This window comes from Alligator mississippiensis, chromosome 16 (genome assembly GCF_030867095.1).
Source record: "Alligator mississippiensis isolate rAllMis1 chromosome 16, rAllMis1, whole genome shotgun sequence".
NCBI classification, from domain to species: domain Eukaryota; kingdom Metazoa; phylum Chordata; order Crocodylia; family Alligatoridae; genus Alligator; species Alligator mississippiensis.
In genome coordinates this window covers 30,153,599-30,172,727 of record NC_081839.1, presented here as the reverse complement: position 1 = coordinate 30,172,727, position 19,129 = coordinate 30,153,599, and the positions used below count along the sequence as shown (strand labels likewise).

General features: G+C 46.2%; 1 protein-coding gene across 3 annotated transcripts in view; it reads left to right on the top strand.

The window, feature by feature from the left end:
• The window catches only part of GRIK4 (glutamate ionotropic receptor kainate type subunit 4), a 282,987-nt gene that overhangs the window by 154,013 nt on the left and 109,845 nt on the right, over window positions 1–19,129 (top strand). The window lies entirely within an intron of this gene.

The window sequence follows — 19,129 nt, the reverse complement described above, 5'->3', positions numbered from 1 at the left end:
AATTTGGGCTGCCCCCCAAATTTAGAAAATTAATACTTATCTGCCCCTGGCTGCCTGTCATGTGGCCCTTGATGGCTTGCCAAAACTTGGTAAACAGCCCTCTGCTCGAAATAATTGCCCACCCCTGCTCTGAAGCCAGTGTCTAAATTCCCATCACCTCCTGTGATGACCAAATCTCTTTCTTGCTCCTCCTGAAGTGCTCATGAAAAACAGAGGGTAAAACAGGCCAGCTTCTAGTCCTGGAGGACTAGGCTCCTTTTCCTCATCTTCAAGCATGCATCTCCGGGGGCGGAAAACATAGCCTGTGACAATCAACCTTAGCATAGGCACCGGCAACATTGAGCAGTGGATAGCCAAGGTGCCTAGTTTGTAAATGGGTAGAAACTGGTTTGTATAAAGCATTTGGATAGTAATTGTGAATGACCAGTTGTTTGCAAAAATCAGGAGAAGACTCATGAATGATTCACAAGCCAGGGGGGCGGTGGAAAATGGCAAAATTTGCAGCTGATGATTTCACCAGTTCTAATTCTCAGGAGCAGTTTGAGTTTGTAAACAGAGCCAGCCTGATAGATGAGTTTCAACAAGCTCTGGCCTTCCAAGTAGGCTGCTCCATTCACAGCAACTAGGTCATGCACGGAAACACTCAATCTGTCTGGAACTGCCAAACTCGCAGAGGTGGCGAGTCAAAAAGAGAAGTGAGCTCATAATCTCTTTATCAGTAAAGCTGTGGCCCAAGTTAGCATGTAAACATATGCTTTACATCCATCCCTGTTTGGAGGAGGACCTGAGCATACGTTTTAATTTTTATTTTACATGTGAAGTCCCTTTGGGTGAACAAGCAGGGCTTCACCCAGGGGCTTCTCATAGCGCAGTGGTGCTCTGAGCAGGGAGGCTTGCCTGCACCCCAGTCTAAGTGGGCTGTGTTTTATAGTGGAGGACTGTGAATGAATGCAAAGAGCAAGGGAACAGTAAGAGAGAGTATTCACAATGGTGAGATTGTCAGCACCTGATCCTCTGCAGGGTGGGCCTGGGCATCTCCATTTAGGAAGGTGCGGGAAGGGCCATAAAGCGTTGTTTCTCTAGGCATATTGAACTGGATGGAGTAATGAAAAGGAAGGGGTCAGCAAAGCCTCCCGGTCTCAGACAATTTCAGCATTAGCATTAGATGCTGTTTCAGATATTGGGAGCTGGGTGGGATGCAGCACCAGCCGCTGCCGGCAAGCCTGTTTTTTTCTTTGATAGCATCAAGAGGAAACTCCCAAGAAGAAGCCGGTGCCACCTTCTGAAATGCAAGCCAAACCCTTTCCTTCCAGCAGAAGGTTGCCTTTGCTAGGTTTCCTTTGTGCTCCGCTTGCAAACACTTGAGCATCCATGGTTGGATTCTGCTGCTTGAGGTATCTGCATTGTAAACTGGGGGAAAGCCGGAGGATTTAACGATCTGAACCATGACGTTATTTAACTAATCAACATAAATGTTGCCTTGTTTATAGCATAAACCACAACCCTATGGATAACTATATTGTTTAATTAAGCTTATCACTCTGAACCTGATCCAGTTCCTCAATGGATTAATGCAACTAATTCAATATCCTCTCTAAGAAGCATCATCATAAACTACAGGGGATGTAATTCAGTTACTAGATCCTCCAGTCAACCTCCGCTTTAAGGACAAGTATGACTGGTTTTGTTATTTCTCATTCATGACCTGGAGTGTGTCTCTGTTTCGGTCTAATCCCACCATTCTGCTCTGGACTGCAACGCATTTATCTTCTCTTACCGCCATTGCATATAATTCCTGAATTTCCTCTCTTGAGCTATGTTTTTTCTGCACTTCTTTCATCTTGTTCACTGATACTTTTGTGATTTTTTTTTTAATTTACTTTATACCATTGATTCCCCTTCCCCCCCCCTCCCCCCGGCGCCTCTTGGCTTCTCTTCCATTTTTTTTGCCCTTGTTTTCAGTTATCCTCTTTAAACTTCTTTCTCTTGCATGCCTTCCCCCCCCCCACCCTTTATTTTTGCTTTTGTATAGATATGGTAGGATCTATATTAAGTGCCCCCCGCCAAGGGAATCAGCCGAAATCGTTTGCCTGGTAAAGTTTGCTCTTTAACTAAAGGCTGGACAGTATTGAATTGGGAACGTCGTGGATTCTTTGGATGAGAAGTCTAGGAAGATCCAAAGGTCAGGACACTAGGTTGGATCTCGGGAGATTTATGTTCAATAGCTTCATTTGCTGCAGGCTCCCTCTGTGACTTTGGGAATTAACCAGAGCTGTAAGGTTGCTGTGCATTGGTTAACACTCATTAAACTCCTTGTGGGCCTTCTCATTCAGAAGCCAAGTGGTTTGATCTCCCTGTAGTTCACTCCTTCAAAAGATTAACCTTCAACAAGCTAAGGCCACTTTACTGCTGAAGGAGCGTGTCTTCACAAGGGTCCCAAGTCCTTGAACTGATGCATTTTGATTTCAGAGTCTTAATTTGTTCACCTTAACTTCCCTGACTGTCCTTGTTCAGACAAGTCCTTGTTCCCTCCAGGCTTCCATTCCCAGTCTGTAAAAATGGGGATGATTGCACTTCCCTACCTCCCAGGGGGGTCACCACTCTCAGTCATGGGAACCACATAAATACCTGTGCTGTGCTGTCATCCCTTGTGAACTGCAAACAGGACTTGGAAGCAAGAGATCTAGGATCATGTCACTGTGTGGCCCTGAGTGGATCACTCCAGTTGTCCTAAGCAATCACTTGGCTTTGGGCGCCCACATCGTCCCAAGTCACATAACCAAAATCTATTGCCAATTTTGGCCTAAACTTCATTTTGTTTTAGTGAATCCACCTGCAAAACAGAGATAGAAGGGCCAGCTCCCGAGGTGATTGTGAGGCATCACTTGTTGAGTGCCCTTTGGTGATGCTTGCATGAAAGACACTGCAACAATACAAAATGTTGTAAATCTGATGGAGGTGGTTTTTGTTTTACTGCATTCAGTCTTCTCTGTCTGCTTAGATCCCCCTCTCCACAAGTTTTATGGTAGGGTGCATTCAGGGACACACACACAGCTTCCTCCTTTAGTTCTTGAAGTACACTTTCTTCTCGCTGTAGATATTCAAAGCCACGTCACGTGGTGACATCAATCAGCTAGTGGATACCTACTGGAAAAGGAGTATGGCTCAGTGAGAACTGTCTGAAATCTGAGGCCAGATAAAAGGATGAGTCTATCTAATCACTTCCAGTCCCAACCTGAGAAAGTCCCAGTTGTGCAAAGGCAGCAGTGCTACCAAGTGACAGCAGAGCAGTCTTTCCTCCAACTGGAGCAAGAGGAACTAAGAAAATGCCAACACTGCAGGAGTAGGTCTGATTGCAGCCTGGGTAGATGCATGCGAGCTAGGTCCAACTTAGCTAGCTCAAGTATCTGTAACCGGGAAGCCACAACAGCACAGGCTTCGATGGCAAGTCAGTAACCAGGGTCCCAGGCAGATTTCTACAGCTCGTGTCCTGCTGGATTCACTGCTATCAGTGCCTGAGAGCCTGGGTATATGTAGGCATGCTCTAGCCACTCCAGAGAAGAGCAGGTGCTCTTTCAGTGCTGAACAGGAGTAGCTCTGTGCATCTATTGCACAAAACTTAAAAAAAGGAAAAGAAAAGGCTGCAGCCTTTCCCCGCATTAGCGCAGGGTCACTTTCCTAGCCAGCAGCAAACCCTCTTGCAAACTGGGATCAGAGCAATTAACAATTCTGCTGCTAAGAAGGTTGCCAAGGAGTGCAACCATTCAAAGGGTCCAGAGAAAAGGATTCCTGACTTATTTCCTGCGTGGAAGCTGAGAATAGTTAGCAGAGACTCAATTACCTCAGCACATTGGGGAAGAGGCAGAATGACGTTAAAAGACTCAATTAAATGTCTAGGGGCTGGGTAAAGGGGGAAAGAAAAGGATGCTCAGATTGATGCAAATCCAATCTGAAGGGTTTTCCACCACTGGCACAGAAGCTCTTTAGCGTCTCGTTTTGGTGTCGCTCAGCAAGGAAGGTTGTTTTTTCCCACGGCAAAGCAGAGAGATCAAAATAATCCCAAGGGCCTCTCTCTCCGAATGCTTCAGTCTCATTGTTTGTAACTTGACTGAGCTCGGTGGTTAACCGCTACAGCTGGGTCTTTGGCAATGTGGTAAGGACGGTGCTGGATTACCTGCTGTCTCTTCTCTCGTGTGCCCCTACTCTTACTCATAAATGGACTCTCTCCCATCCTCTCCACTTTCTCAGCATTTATATCATCTGGGCACTTACATTTTGCTCAGCCACCTGTTGCCTGCATGCCTCTTGAGTCATGTTTTTGTCTCTTCAAAGCATCCTGGCCTTCTTCTAGTGACTCTTCACTGAAAAAAATCCCTCTGTAGCAGGGCACTGGGATGTGCCGCCTCCTTTAAGGGCGCGAGCAGCCTGAGAAGCTGTTTGCAGGTGGCAGAGGGGAGCTAACGAGGGACTCACCTGGAGCTATATAAGCCCAGAGCCTGCACTACCCAGGGAGTCTCTTCCCACCAGCCATGAAGTGAGGAGCTCCTGACAGCAGGGACCTGAATTTAGCAAAATAACTCTGCAGGGAACAGAGGCAAGTTCCCTGGGCAGAGAAAGTCTGGATTTCCAGGCAAGTGGCCTTTGTTTTATGTTAAACCTTAAAGGGCTTGAGGTGCCATCCAGCAGGTCCGGGTGTCCAGAGAAGGGCTGAGCCAGGACCAAAAGGGATAAGCTAGAGCTAGCACTTCAAAGCTGGGTCCAATGTAGTGGGCCTGGGCTAGAAGGCCTGGCTAAGAGGAAAAGGGCGATGGCTGAGGAGGCCAAAGCCCAACAAGTGAACAATGATACGATAACATCTGCAAGGCTTGTGGTGTGGAATAAGAAAGGAAAAGGAGCTGCACAGTTTGTCCTTAAGGCTGCAGGTGCTCTACAGAGTCCTAGTCAGGCTGAAAGGGGCCTGAGAGCTGGATTGAGACCCAGTGGGAAATTATTAGGAGTGAGGCTCACTCTAAGGCCTGTTGGCAGCCTCCCTTAATAAACCTTTAATGTTAAGAACAAGGCGTGGTGGACGAGTTATCGAGGGGGAACGACATTAGGGTCCAAGCTGGACAGGAGGTGCAGGGTCACTAGGGGGGCATCACGACCACCTCTGTGGCCAGGAGACCTCTCACACCATCCAAGCCATATTCCCTTGGTTTTCATGTCATCTGGCTTGTTTCTAGACTTCCCTGCCTGTGTGTGAACTCGGCTGTCGGTTTAGTTGCATCAGGTTGCAACTAAGCCTAAGACCTTGATTTCTAGGATGTTTCCCAGTGGTCTCTGGACACAGCCCTTGAGCATCTGCACTGTCCTATTTTCAGGTTTGGAGTATGTGAAGAAGCCTGCGTAGGCAGGGCGAGCTCGGGGTCATCTGGGCAGTGGCTGCGGTGTAGACATGCCTGCTGTGCAATTCCCCATTGAGCAATGTGATTAGCAATCCTTCAGTAAAGCCCACAAGTGCCTGTGGGAGGAAAGTGCTATGTCCTCATTAATTTTAATGGTGGTGGTGTCCACAATGAAAGAGGGAATGTGGTTTGGTGGATAAGGTGCTGGGAACCAGGGGATGATTGGCTCAGTTACCCACTTCACCGCAATCCTCTTATGTGACTTTGAGCAAATCGGTTCATATCTTTATGCCTCAGTTACTTCTCCTCATTGTGGAGCTGCTGATCCTTTTGCACATCCCTTGCATGTCTTCTCGAAGTACTTTCCAGCAGGGACTCCCTTGCCATGAGTATGGGCAGCATCGAGTGCAATAGGCTGCTGACCTTAGTTATGCCCTGTCAGGGACCAGTATTTCATTTCGTAATAGTAATAGTTTGCACCAATACAGGTGGTGAAAATCTGTGAGTTCTCCATGCTGTAGTGAAAAACAAAACACAAAATCTCTCTTGTTTCCCTCTTGCTTTGACAGTACAAATATGTGCATGGCTATTTGCTGTCCCTATAACTGCAATGAATCAGTTAACTGGGGCCAGCTTGGCCTCTCCATCTTGTACCTCCACACTCCATTGCTTGGCTTAAGCCAGGGACCCTCTGTAGCCTGTTGGTGATTTCCATCCTGTTTGGGGGAAAAAAACCCAGCAAGGACTTAATACCGAAGTTGGTAAGGGGTAATACCAAAGTTGCACTCTCTCCAAGGAGGGAGCTGTTGAAGGAGGAGCAAGATGACTGTACAGACCAGCTCCGCTATGTGCTGAAGGAGATACTGGCCCCATCATTTGCTCTCTCAAGGCCTGTTGGAGTAGTTGGAAAGTATCATGCCGTCTGTCTTCAGACCAAGCCTATCACTTCTCAAGCCCAGGGGCAAGGTGGCGGTTCAGGCACCGGCTTCATGGGGAAGTGGCTGAGCAGTGTCAATTTTAGAAGCATTTACTTGCACTCAAGTGATGTCCTTCCCTGAGTCGCAAGCTTGAATAAGTCCAGGGCTCGCCTCCTGGACCCATGGCATTTGGCCACACCTGGAGTGACATGCACAGATATGCAGTATTGCAGAGGAATGTTGTATGATGCTTTAAGAAAAGACATGAGGAATAGTGCTACATCCATTTAAAATAATACTGTATTGTGGAAAATGAAGATATCTCTCCTCTTTCCTGCCTCTGTGGGGAAGTTTATATGGACTCTAACACGCATGGGTGGCCAGGGTCTTGGTTTTAAATGCTGCCTGAAGGTTATGCTTTCCATTCATACGTCCCCTCCACTGCACTCCTGAAGCTTTCCCCACCACCACTTCTTGAAGTAATGCGGCCTTCTCTGCCAGTCTCCCTTCCTGGTGTGCAACACCCTGGTTTAGCTTGTGTAATGCAACTACTAAGTCCTGGTGAAACAAAATCATGTATACTAAAAGATCACATTTGCTGCTGGATCAGGATTTCTTTTGCCCCCCTTCGCTCCAGCAGCCCCCTCCGCAGAACATAGCTGCTGCCAGCTATCTGTCAGCACACAAACACCACAGATACACATCCTATTTCTCAAGTCCATCATTGCTGCTCTAAATCCCAGCAGACGACTTCTTGCATGCCTTTAGAAGTCTCAGAGTCTTTACATATTATTACTGCCTTGTTTTTTTTGCCTGGCAGAGGAGCTTGGGGTATATTTGGTTATTTTCCCCAAGTTTCTACTCTCCCCTGACTTAATTAAGCTCTTGCTCATTTCTGGGACTTGCCGAATTAGCTGGCCCCATCAGGGTTTGAAGTGCTCTCCTTGTTACAACCACAACTGCTGCCGGTCACCCGAGACCGTGAAACAGGCAGGCGGACTTCCTCTGGAAACTCAACTCTGATTGATGATACTGAAAAAACAGAAATCAGGATTTCAGCTCGGACCTTCCCACTTGGAAGGCAGTCAAAGAGGAAGGAGGTTCGTGTTCTGGAGCTGAATTTCCGAATTGGGTCCTAGAGCACGAATAGATGAAAGCAAACCCGTAGCTCGGAAACCCTCCCCCCTTTCCATGAATTCTCAGGCGCTGACTCTAAATTGTCCAGCTCATCTCTCATTAAAATAGATATGGAGCAAACTGACTTAGATCATATAAATGCCTTTCTGCCTTTCCCCTCTTCTCACTTTTTGTCCATTTTTTTCCCCAGAATAATTCTGAAACCCACAATTTCCTGTGTACTCCTTGGGTCTGTTTTGTTTCCTGTACGTCCGTCCTACGTTGACGTCATTCAGTAGAGTCCTGGGTATAGAGCAGTGGTTTCCTTGGTATTTCTGGCTGGGACTGGAAATGTCTGTTTTGTAAAGGCTGCAGCCCATTAGCAGAGGCTTAAAGTTTGGAACGTGCTGGTGCAGCCAGAGTTTTGCAGAGTTTCCTAGGCCGAGCAAAGGTTTTGACCACCAAATCTCATTTGTGTGTGGCAGCCTTTGCAGAGGGACTCCATGGAGGAACGAGGAATGTGGATTCCTAGGAAATAGCTTTGATCATTAATAGCAAAGATCCAAGCACCCTTCTTCTCTGGTTTCTGCAGCTTGTAACACAGCTCAGAGGCCCTTCTTGGAGGTCATCCTGTCTTCAAAGTTTCCATCTTCAGGGTGGGTGGCCAGAAACTGCCATCAGTTAGTAAGCCTGAGTGGTGAAAGCCTGCCTCCTTCCAGATGAAAGCTCATGGCCCTATCCTGCCTGAACCTATTCCCACTAGATAGATGGACCTCCTCATTTGGTCACAATTCAAGATGCCCTGTAGCAAACATTGGGCACCATTTCTGCAGCATATTCCTCACCTTAATCTCATCGCATATGCACATCCAGAGGAGGCTGAGCCATTTCTTTCTCCTTTCCCCAACATCTGGCTTTTGGCCTCTGCCCCTGCCTTCCCTCCTGAACATCTCTAAGGCCTGAACAGGATTTCACCACTCCTGAGCCACATGACTTGTGAATCCGAAGTCAAACTTTTGCATAATTTGTATTGCAATCTGCGGTGAAAATTGCCCCTTTCTTCCTTGCCCCGCTCCAGAGTCACCGGGAATTTTGCCATTTTCTTCTTGGGAGTCAAGATTTCACTCCCAGTTTCTGCAAGGAAGAGCCGGCTCCATTTCTGGTGGCTCTTTCAGACCTGTCGCGAGTTCGCACCGGCTGTTTCCATTGCATACTAAGGGAGCTCCCTTGCCGCAAGATCTGCATTCTGAAAGGCAGACGATCTCTATCAGAAAATTGGGACCTTGTCTCATTAGAGCGTTTGTTCCCACCACTGAAGTGAAGGCGAGAGGAGGAGAGGAGAGATCTGTCCTCTAGGTGCCTGGCAGGAGAACAACAAGTAAAGGGTTTTTCTCTCTCAAATGTAAAGAGCTTTTATTGTTGTTTTTGTTGCTTGTTGTTCTGAGGGACCAGGCCAGGCTGATTGTAGCAGCGTGCAAGAGGAGCTGGAATTTTACTTTTGAGCAAATTAACCCAAACCGCTTATAGGTTCGATGGTCCACGCGTGTCATTCTGCAGTGGCAGGTGCTTTAAGGGACATGGGAAAGAGGTACTTACTTCTACCACACCGAATGCATGCTGCACCTGCTGTGCTTGAGATCACGGCAGGTGTCCGGTGGTGCAGAGGAGGAAGCAGCATCCCATAACCTGGCGCCATTCTTCTCTGGCTCTAAGGGGTGGATCGTGCTTACCTGGGCACAAAGATAAGGCTGTCCCATCGGTGCTTTGCATGGCACTGGAGTATTTGCAAACCCTCTCCATAGTCACTGGAAGATCGACGGCTCCCTGTTACAGGCAGAAGGGAGGCTTGGGACAGAGCCGGGACACTTTGTCCACCTCATTAGGCAATTTGGGGAAACTGTTGCATAAATCTTATTGTTTTTTAATGCTCTCCAAACAAATACCAAGAAAAGGAAACAAGATGCTGTATTTTAAGCAACGGAGACACAAAGCCCTGGGCTGTTTTATCATTTCTCCCCACCTCTCCCTCTCTTTTCTCTCTCCTGATTCACCCTCTCTCTGGATATCATAAATGAGGGAAGCTCTATTTAAATGCAGATTTCAGAGGCTGGCCAAGAGCAATAAATAGCTCTCCGCCACGACGATCAGGCAAACATTATCATGTCTCTTTGTCTGTGAAGAAAAGAGTTTAAGCATAGGTAAAAAAAAATAAATAAAAAAATGTGTTAATTGAGGCACCTTCTTTACTTCCTGAGTTATGGCAGATTATGGGGACTTTGTAATATTATTTTATTTGTAAGCAGCGGTTTGTAGACCGTAATGAAAATACAAAACTGCCTGTTTCTCCACTGGAGCTCTACTCGACAGCCTCGTAATGAGGGACTTTGAAAGTTTCTCGCAGTTCCCCAAACTGACAGCCTCAAGGGCTAATACAGTAGCCAGCAGGGAGGGAACGTGTAAAATAAGCAAACCTTGCAGCCATCTTCAACCTAACCCAGCGTTTCGCAACCAATGTGCCGCGGCACAAAAGTGTGCCGTCAGAAATGAACAGGTGTGCTGCAAAATTTTGCCAGGGCAATGAGCTACAATAGGTATGAGGATGGGGAATGCCTTAATAGGTGTGCCGCGGATGCAAGTGGGCCTTGGGTTGGAAAAGGCTGGGAAACACTGGCCTAACCAAACAAAAAATTTGAATTGCCTCTTTATCCAAACATGTCTTGCTATTCCTAAACTGGTTAGGCTAGGCATTGGGAGCAGTTAATGTGGGGTTGGCTTTGATGGCAATAGCAGCAGGTCTAAACTCAGTGTGTGAACTGCAGGGAATAATAGGAAGGCGAGGTGGGAGGTGAGGCTGGTTTCCAGGGCTGGACCATCTTCTGCGATGAGTATTATGCCTCATGCTCCTCCCCAAGCCCATGGATTTTAAAGGGGAGTTGAATCTTTCTGAGACTTAGGAAAACTATTGCTGCTTAGATTAACCCCCTGTATTAATGACCTTGCTGCATTCAACTGGATGCTTCCCATGGCCCACATCTTAAAACAGATCTCAGAGCCCTTTGCTCTTCAGTGCTAAAGCACTTCCCAATGGATCCTAGCTCTCCTGTGCAAGTTCTTGTATCTGGGTTGAACCCACATTGCAACTTTAGTTTTGAGCTTCTTGGGAACATACAGGAGGTTGGAAATAGATTGAGGGCGTAAATAGGAAGAATATCTCAAGTATGACCTTATGTGCCAGGAGTATAGGGAACGTGGAAAGACAGACCTGTCGAACCTCCGGCGGTAGATTTTGGGAAGCGATCTCAGTTCCTCCATGCTTTCATCATCTTGCATATACCAGGCACTGACTCAGAGCGACGGTTGTGTTTTTTGATGGATCGTAAGTTATGGCAAAACATCCCAACAGAGCGAGAGGCATCTTAAGGAAGTTAACGGTACTTAATAAACTTGACTGGGAAAGGTCAGCTAGACAGTGTTGTTCTAACAGTATATAAACCTTCCAGTGACATCTGTTCCCTGTTGTTGTAAAAATGCCACTTCATTAGATCTTGGTTGCATCATGAACTCAGTAGAAGTATGTAATAAAACATGTTACCGTGTTGGTCTTGTCAGCGCGCATATGTTACAAATGCGGCTCATGGAGCAAAGGCACACCTGAGGACTGCTCGGCTCATGGGAGTGCGATGCAAGGACATTTGCTGCTCGGGTGCTGGTTGAAACTCAACTGAGGATGGTAGGAAATGAATTTTCCTGTTCTCTTGAAAATTGGCTGGTGGCTTTCATAGGATGACTTGATCAGTCTGAGCCCAGCTCTGGGTGGACAGCGGTCTGTGTTGCTAATGCAGCCCAGGTGGTTGGCGTTTACTGGTCCCGTTGTTGGCTGTTTTGCCGGAAAGGACCAAGATTGGCTGGAACAAGGAAAATGAACAGCCTTCTTGCTCTGAGAGGGGTTTCCTTGAGGGCAGGGGAGAAAAGTGGGACGTGGCCTGCTCTTCTGCTTCTCATGTCCTCCCGTGTTCGCTGTGATAAAGTAGTGTGAAAATGCTCCTGTGAAATGCTTGTGTTGCAATTGTTGTAAGCTTTTACTTGTATAAAGTGGAATAAGTGCTTGTAGGATCAGTGAATCGATCTCCTGCGGGACGCGATAGAAACCCCATCCCTTGGGAGATCCTTCCTAGATTGGATGAAACATTGGCGGACATGCTGCAGTTACAAGCCTCGTTAGGGGGTCAAGGAGAGAGTTCTCAAAAACTTATACAGTTTGGATCACATCTTAATAAATGTGCTCGTTTTGTGGGTTGCTTTCCTTCCACACTAGTATGCAACATCCCTGAGACAACTGGAGCAATGTAGTTGCTGATGTATAGACAACTTACTGGTGTAGACAGGAATCGTGGGACAGTGCTGAATGTATTTTAGCTGTCCTACACTGCTCAGTGTAAAAAGAGGAGGATTTGCTGCTGTCACGTGATGATCTACATCAGTAGCCTATGGATAATACACTGGGGTTTCCAAGTTATGCAGCCTAATTGAGTATTTATGGCCAAAGCCCTTATGTGTCAATTAGTGTTGGAGTGTCCAACTCAAGTTTAGAACGGGATGAAAATTTACCATCTAAAATATTTTTCACTAGCAAGCACCTCCTTTCTTTTCCCTCCAAACTGCAATTTCTGTCTAAAAAAATAAAAAAAAAAGATTAAATATATTATATTTATATATATTATATATTATATTATATATTATATTTAATATATAACGGGCCTGACGAAGGGTTTTTGAACCCGAAAGCTTGCTTAATAACTATTCTCCAACCATTTGGGTTGGTCTAATAAAAGATATCAAATTCACCCAAGGAACCTTGTCTGCCTAAATATATTATAGGTTTTCTTTGGGAAAGGGAAGGATAAAAATGAGGAATATTATTTCACTCAAAAAAGTGAACTTTTTCAACCAAAGAGCAATAATTTTATGGATCCTGGGTAATATTTTTCATTAAAAACCCTGGAGGAAAACTTTTGATGGAGCCATTTTTCATCTTTTATCAAACTTTCTTGTGGGAGCAAAGATGTTTCTAGACCAGCTCTGCTTGAGACGTTTATCCTTTTTGAAAGCAAATCCCAGAGCGACTACAGGACTTTGACTTCAACTCTTGCTGTTGGTATTCACAAACTCTGAAATGGCTGGAAAACCTGTGGCTGCTTCTGAAATTTTTTGCTTATGATCCTATAATAATAATAAAAAAAACCTCTCTGAAACATCTAGGTCTGAGACATTTATTACAACCAGGGAGAAAAGCAGTGTAGCAATTTTTGTGGCTAACAAAGTTCAAAGGCTTAATCTAAGTTTCCAGAATTAAAGATTTACTTGATGCATCTCCCCATCGTTAATAGACAGGAATACATAAAAGGGAATTTAAATAAAGACTTTAGTCTGTACTTAATGATGCCGTTATTAGACGAGAGTTGGCAATGCATCCCCAGACATAAAGTTTTAAAATCAACCTTTTTAAACATTAAATTACCTTTTTGGTCTGCTAGCTATAATAATAAATAAAGATTAGTTCGGCCTCATTACCCAGTCAGATTCATGAGCTGGTTTAATATTTGGTAACAACTAACTAGTCTCACAGTATGGGAGCAGATGGAGCATTGTGACAATTTCTGCACAAGCCCTGAAGGAAGTTAGCAATCTGTAATGGCTCTCCATTCATGGCTGGTTTGGTTTGTATGGGTGCTACTGCCTCCTAGTGAGCTGCATCAGAGCTGCCCAGCAATGGGCCCTCGGTCCTGCATCCCCAAAGATTAATGTAGATTTTCTCCTACCTCGAGCATCTGGAGGCTCCTGTGTTTGGAAACAAGGATCCTTGTTCTTTCCTTGCTGCCACAATGAAGTTTGTAATTTGGAGGGGGAGGAAAACTGTAAAATGGGGTGGGCTCAGCTCTAAACTTCCAGGACATGCTGTCCAGTCTGGTGCTGCCACTAAACACTTAATGAGTTCACGTCTAATTGGGATAGTGTGTTTAGCCACAATGTGCTATAGCCATTGGAGGAGGTGTGGTTGCAATAGGCTTGCTTCTTGATGGACTACCAGCCTTAAGCAACTCGGTGTTCCTCAGCGTTCCTGAGTGAGGGGCAAGATAAGTCTCTCACTGGGGTTGTAGAGAGGCAGCAGCAAGGCACCAGACTGCCATGCGTAGACCCTGAGATGGTGCAGAGTCACTTGGAAGAACTGGATGCCTTTAAGTCGGCAGGCCCGGATGAGCTCCATCCGAGGGTGCTGAAGGCACTGGCCGACGTCATTGCACAGCCACTGGCGGGAATATTTGAACGCTCGTGGCGCACGGGCCAAGTCCCGGAGGACTGGAAAAGGGCCAATGTGGTCCCTATTTTCAAGAAGGGGAGGAAGGAGGACCCGGGCAACTATAGACCAGTCAGTCTCACCTCCATCCTTGGCAAAGTCTTTGAAAAAATTATCAAGGCTCACATATGCGAGAGCCCAGCAGGACAAATTATGCTGAGGGGAAACCAGCATGGGTTCGTAGCAGGCAGATCGTGCCTGACTAATCTAGTCTCTTTTTATGACCAGGTTACGAAACGCCTGGACACAGGAGGAGGGGTGGATGTCGTATACTTAGACTTCAGGAAGGCCTTCGATACGGTATCCCACCCCATACTGGTGAACAAGTTAAGAGGCTGTGACGTGGATGACTACACAGTCCGGTGGGTGGTGAATTGGCTGGAGGCTCAGTTTCGACCTGGAAGGGTGTGGGCAGTGGGGTCCTGCAGGGCTCGGTCCTTGGACCGATACTCTTTAATGTCTTCATCAGCAACTTGGACAAAGGAGTGAAATGTACTCTGTCCAAGTTTGCGGATGACACAAAGCTATGGGGAGAAGTGGACACGCCGGAGGGCAGGGAACAGCTGCAGGCAGACCTGGATAGGCTGGACAAGTGGGCAGAAAACAACAGAATGCAGTTCAACAAGGAGAAATGCAAAGTGCTGCACCTAGGGAGGAAAAATGTCCAGCATACCTACAGCCTAGGGAATGACCTGCTGGGTGGCACGGAAGTGGAGAGGGATCTCGGAGTCCTAGTGGACTCCAAGATGAACATGAGCCGGCAGTGTGACGAAGCCATCAGAAAAGCTAACGGCACTTTATCGTGCATCAGCAGATGCAGGACGAATAGATCCAAGGAAGTGATACTTCCCCTCTATCAGGCGCTGGTCAGACCGCAGTTGGAGTACTGCATGCAGTTTTGGGTGCCACACTTCAAGAGGGATGCGGATAACCTGGAGAGGGTCCAGAGAAGGGCCACTTGTATGGTTAAGGACTTGCAGGCCAAGCCCTACGAGGAGAGACTAGAGAAACTGGACCTTTTCAGCCTCCGCAAGAGAAGGTTGAGAGGTGACCTTGTGGCTGCCTATAAGTTCATCACAGGGGCACAGAAGGGAATTGGTGAGTATTTATTCACCAAGGCGCCCCCGGGGGTTACAAGAAATAATGGCCACAAGCTAGCAGAGAGCAGATTTAGGTTGGACATTAGGAAGAACTTCTTCACAGTTCGAGTGGCCAAGGTCTGGAACGGGCTCCCAAGGGAGGTGGTGCTCTCCCCTACCCTGGGGGTCTTCAAGAGGAGGTTGGACATGCATCTAGCTGGGGTCATCTAGACCCAGCACTCTTTCCTGCCTACGCAGGGGGCGGACTCAATGATCTATTGAGGTCCCTTCCGACCCTAACATCTATGAAACTGCGGGGCTCCCGTCATCTCCCGAAATGAGGAGATGAGCAAAGGAATATGTTCTCATGTGGCCCTGATCTAGTGGGATTCTGGTAAGTAAAAAGAGCCGTATCTTTGTTCCTGCTATATCAAATGGATATTTTTAGGCCTTTATATCAGCCACTGATGGAGCTCCTTTTTGCTTAAGGCTGCCCCTCACTTTCCGCAATTTGCTGTGTAATGTTGGGGTATTGCCTCCTTTCTTAGGGATGTTTTTTCAAGACAAGCCACAAAGTTCAGGCAGTTGGCAGGGGGAGCAAGGAAGCACAGTTTTCTCAGTTTAGAAAAATGTTCAAGGTTTCAAAGGGGGGGGGGGGTGGTCCTACCCTGAATTAGCACAAAAATCAATCTCAAAAGTGCTTGCAAACAGATGACGTGAGCCATTTAAAAAAAGAATCAATTATGACATTTTGATGTGCCTTTAAAAATACATGTTCTGTACTAGAAATTAACATACATTTTGAATTGAAAAATTATTTTGAGCTGAACAATGCAGCTGTTGGAAAATGTCTCCCATTCCAACAACTTCAAGGGCTTTTCAAATGGAAAGCTCTTCCAAACCAGCCTTTTCCTGCAAACGGCATTGGCAGTAAAGAATTGGCTTTTTCCTTTGGGCAAACCTTGTGAGAAATTCCCAACCAGTTCTAATTCAGATCTTGGATTTTGGCCTGCCCTTTCATAGCAACGTGGGCCAGGCGAAAAATAAAAAATAAAATTGCATCCAAGCTCCTAACGCTTGGATCAGGGAGGCAGGATTTGTGGGTTAATTCTGAGAGTGAGAGAAGGTCAAGGAGGAGTGAGGCAACACTTGGCTTTCTGGAATGCTTTTCATTCCTCGCTTGGCTCATTTGTAATTAAAAATAGCCACCATGCATATCAACTTCTAAAAATCCTGTGATCCGAGTTGCTGGCCTTAGAGGAAAGCACAACCTTTGCAGTCGTATAATGAGATAAAGATTAACTGCCCGTGCTTTGCAGATAATGACAGCGCTTGTATGTAAGCGGAGCAGACGAGATGGTGTTGCCTGAAGGACTGGGAATGCTCGCCAAGACATCTGTGCGGCGAGACACATCTCACAAGAATTGTTGTCACGTGTTTCCTTATCAGAAGCAAGTTCAGGTTTTGAAATCCTTAAAAGTGATGCAAGGCAGGAAGATCAGTTCCTTGGTGCATCTGTCTATCCCCATAGGTACCTCGCTACTAACCTATCTATAGCTGTCCATATGCACACCCCCCACTCTGGCAAACTCTGATCCCTATCCCCGTAGGACCTGAGTGCTCATCCTGTGAGTGTCTGAGTGCCTCAGTGCCTACATCTGATTAAATGAATCAACTTCCAACTTGCTTCTGTAATCTCTCCCTTTCACAGTCATGCCTGGCACAAACCGGAGCATGGGCAAGCGGATATTTTAAATGCTTAAAAAAAAAGCACTGGCCGGAAATCTCAGCATTGCGTGTTCTTTTAGTATTTTTTTTTATGCCTTTCTCTTTAGATCTAGAGGTGGATGCTAGCCCACGGGACTGAGAACCTCAGAGCTCCCACTCGAGTGTCTAAGTATGAGCTGCCTCTAGGTGCCTACCTGGCACTTCCCAATGAGTAGCCGTGCTGTCTTAGAGAGCGTCAAAATGTGGGGAGGAAGGGAAGCAGAAGAAAAAAACCCCAAAGCCCTAATGCACCAATGATTATTTTTGTTAGCTGTCCAGATGTTCCACAAACATATCGTTAATATGTCTGCTGATGCAGCCTCTTTAATTATTTTTTTTTTATCACAACAAGCTTTCACAGTCGACAGAATATGCCAGATTGCAGCGTTTTTCACTAGAGGGGATCGGATAGCTGTTATCCCCCCCACCCCCACAGACACACACACTTTTTCCCCTTAACAGTTTTCCAGGTACAGCCGTGGCCATTATTTTGTGCTGTTCAAGCAGAGCTAGAACTGCACATGAATAACCATACTGGAAATCACGCAGGACAGACACGGTATCCTATTTATGCAGCTTGTTTCCTTCCGGCTCCTGTGTGCGTGTCCCATTAGATGTAATGGGTGTTTGACATGTGCGTCCACAAAGAGAAAATCTTTTCATGTCTATCCTGTAACGGTGTGGGTGTAGCTGTGTGCCGTCTAAAGCAACAGCCCAGAGGTTGAGCTGTGTGAAATGAAACCTTGACTCCCAGAGACTGGGTTGGGATTTCAGTATAAATGCATATTTTGGGCCCAGTGAAGGCTATATATTTCCCATGATCCCTATGCATTTCCTATGCTTCTGAGTGAATGTGATCTAGAGGAGAGCTAAGGATGGCTTGGAGAGCCAGGTGAGGCAGAGGGCAGAGATCCTTTGACCCTAGCTGACTTCCTGCCCCTGGAGCAGGGGGATAGACTTGATCTTCCGAGGTCCCTTCCAGCCCAAATGTCTATGAGCTCTATGAAGCTTTTGGGTACAAACACCCTTCATCTGGCATCAGAGAAAAGATTGTAAAAGTTCTCCTGGGTAGAAATGAAAGATCATATTTCATAGGATTTCACAGAGGACTCAATAGATGGAAAAAGCCCTCTGGGCAGCAGTTCTTCTCTGGTAAGGAGTCTCAGCTCTCCTGCGAGGCTGTGATGATGCAAAGTACTTTAAAGGCAGGAGCAGGATCTCAGGTTGCAGGTGGTCCAAGTTGTTTCTTGCTTGGGAAAATATGATTTCATTTAATTAAATGAAAATTTTTTGCAAAAATCTGGTCTAATAAAAGATATCACCTTTATGCATGAGCCCTGATTGCTTTTTCCTTTAGACAAATATGGCCACAACCTGGATACCTTCTTGGAAGCATGGCATCCTTGTGGTCTTGTTAGTAGACATAACTAACTAAGGGGATTAGCTGTCTGAGCACTGAGAACTTCATTGCAACCAACTGTCAAGTCAGGATCTCTCTGGAGGCAGAAACTTCAAGGTTCAGGGTCTAAAGTAATCTCTGACAATTGGAGAACCAACATGGAACTTCCCTGGAGGTCCAGTTATCATGCAGCAGCCTGCTGCTGCAGGGCTTCTGGGTGTGTTTTGTCTGGGTCTGGTGCCATCAGCTGGAGACCAGAGAGCTGTACCTCTCCAGGTGGGAGCTCCTTAGGACAAACTTGCACTGCTTTGGTCCCAGCTGGAAGTTATTCTTTATGCCTAGCTGACATCTTCTTTTAACTTTCCCTGTGCCTTGCAAGTCTTATCTATCTCCTTGTTCTGCCCCCGCCCCCTCCACTGCGAGAGCAGCTCCATACCTCCAGGTTACAGCCAATTTACTTTATTTCAGCTGTCATTTGATTTACATGGTTCTTGCTTTAAAAAAGGAAAGCTTCTGCAGCAAAGTGATGCATTTCAAAGCTTTAACAAGTGCTGTAGCTGGTTCTGTATTTTCCTGGCCTGTGTGCTTACATTATACAGCAGAGCTGCACTAATCTACTCTTTGCTAACCTACGCACCTTTGGGCCTGATTCTGGTGTTACTTAGGCCTGGTTTACACCCGGGCAGCTCCTGCCCTAATGGAAGCAATGCTGCTAAGAAACTTTGGCAAGGAAGATAAGCATCGGTCCCCTTATAATTCACACACCAAAAAAAAACAGTGCTGTCTTCCCAGCTAAGATTTAATAGCTGAGTGCTGCAACAGGAGCTCTTATTAACCAGACCCAGCAAACGGTACCGCAGCAATGTTGCTAGTGCATTATGAAGTATTAAGATTAATGCTCAACTCCAATTTATTTTTACCTTCTATAAAAAATAAATAAAAACCATACACCACAATATCTCTTCTCCACCCCAGCGTAGCACAGATTTGAGTAGGCAGGCTCAGGAGATGAGTTCAAGAGTCAAGTGTCTTCTGTTTGAAAAATATTTGTCCCTCCCCACCCACCCCTGCCCACTCGCTTCCTGAAATATTCTGACTGTGAGAATTGATCT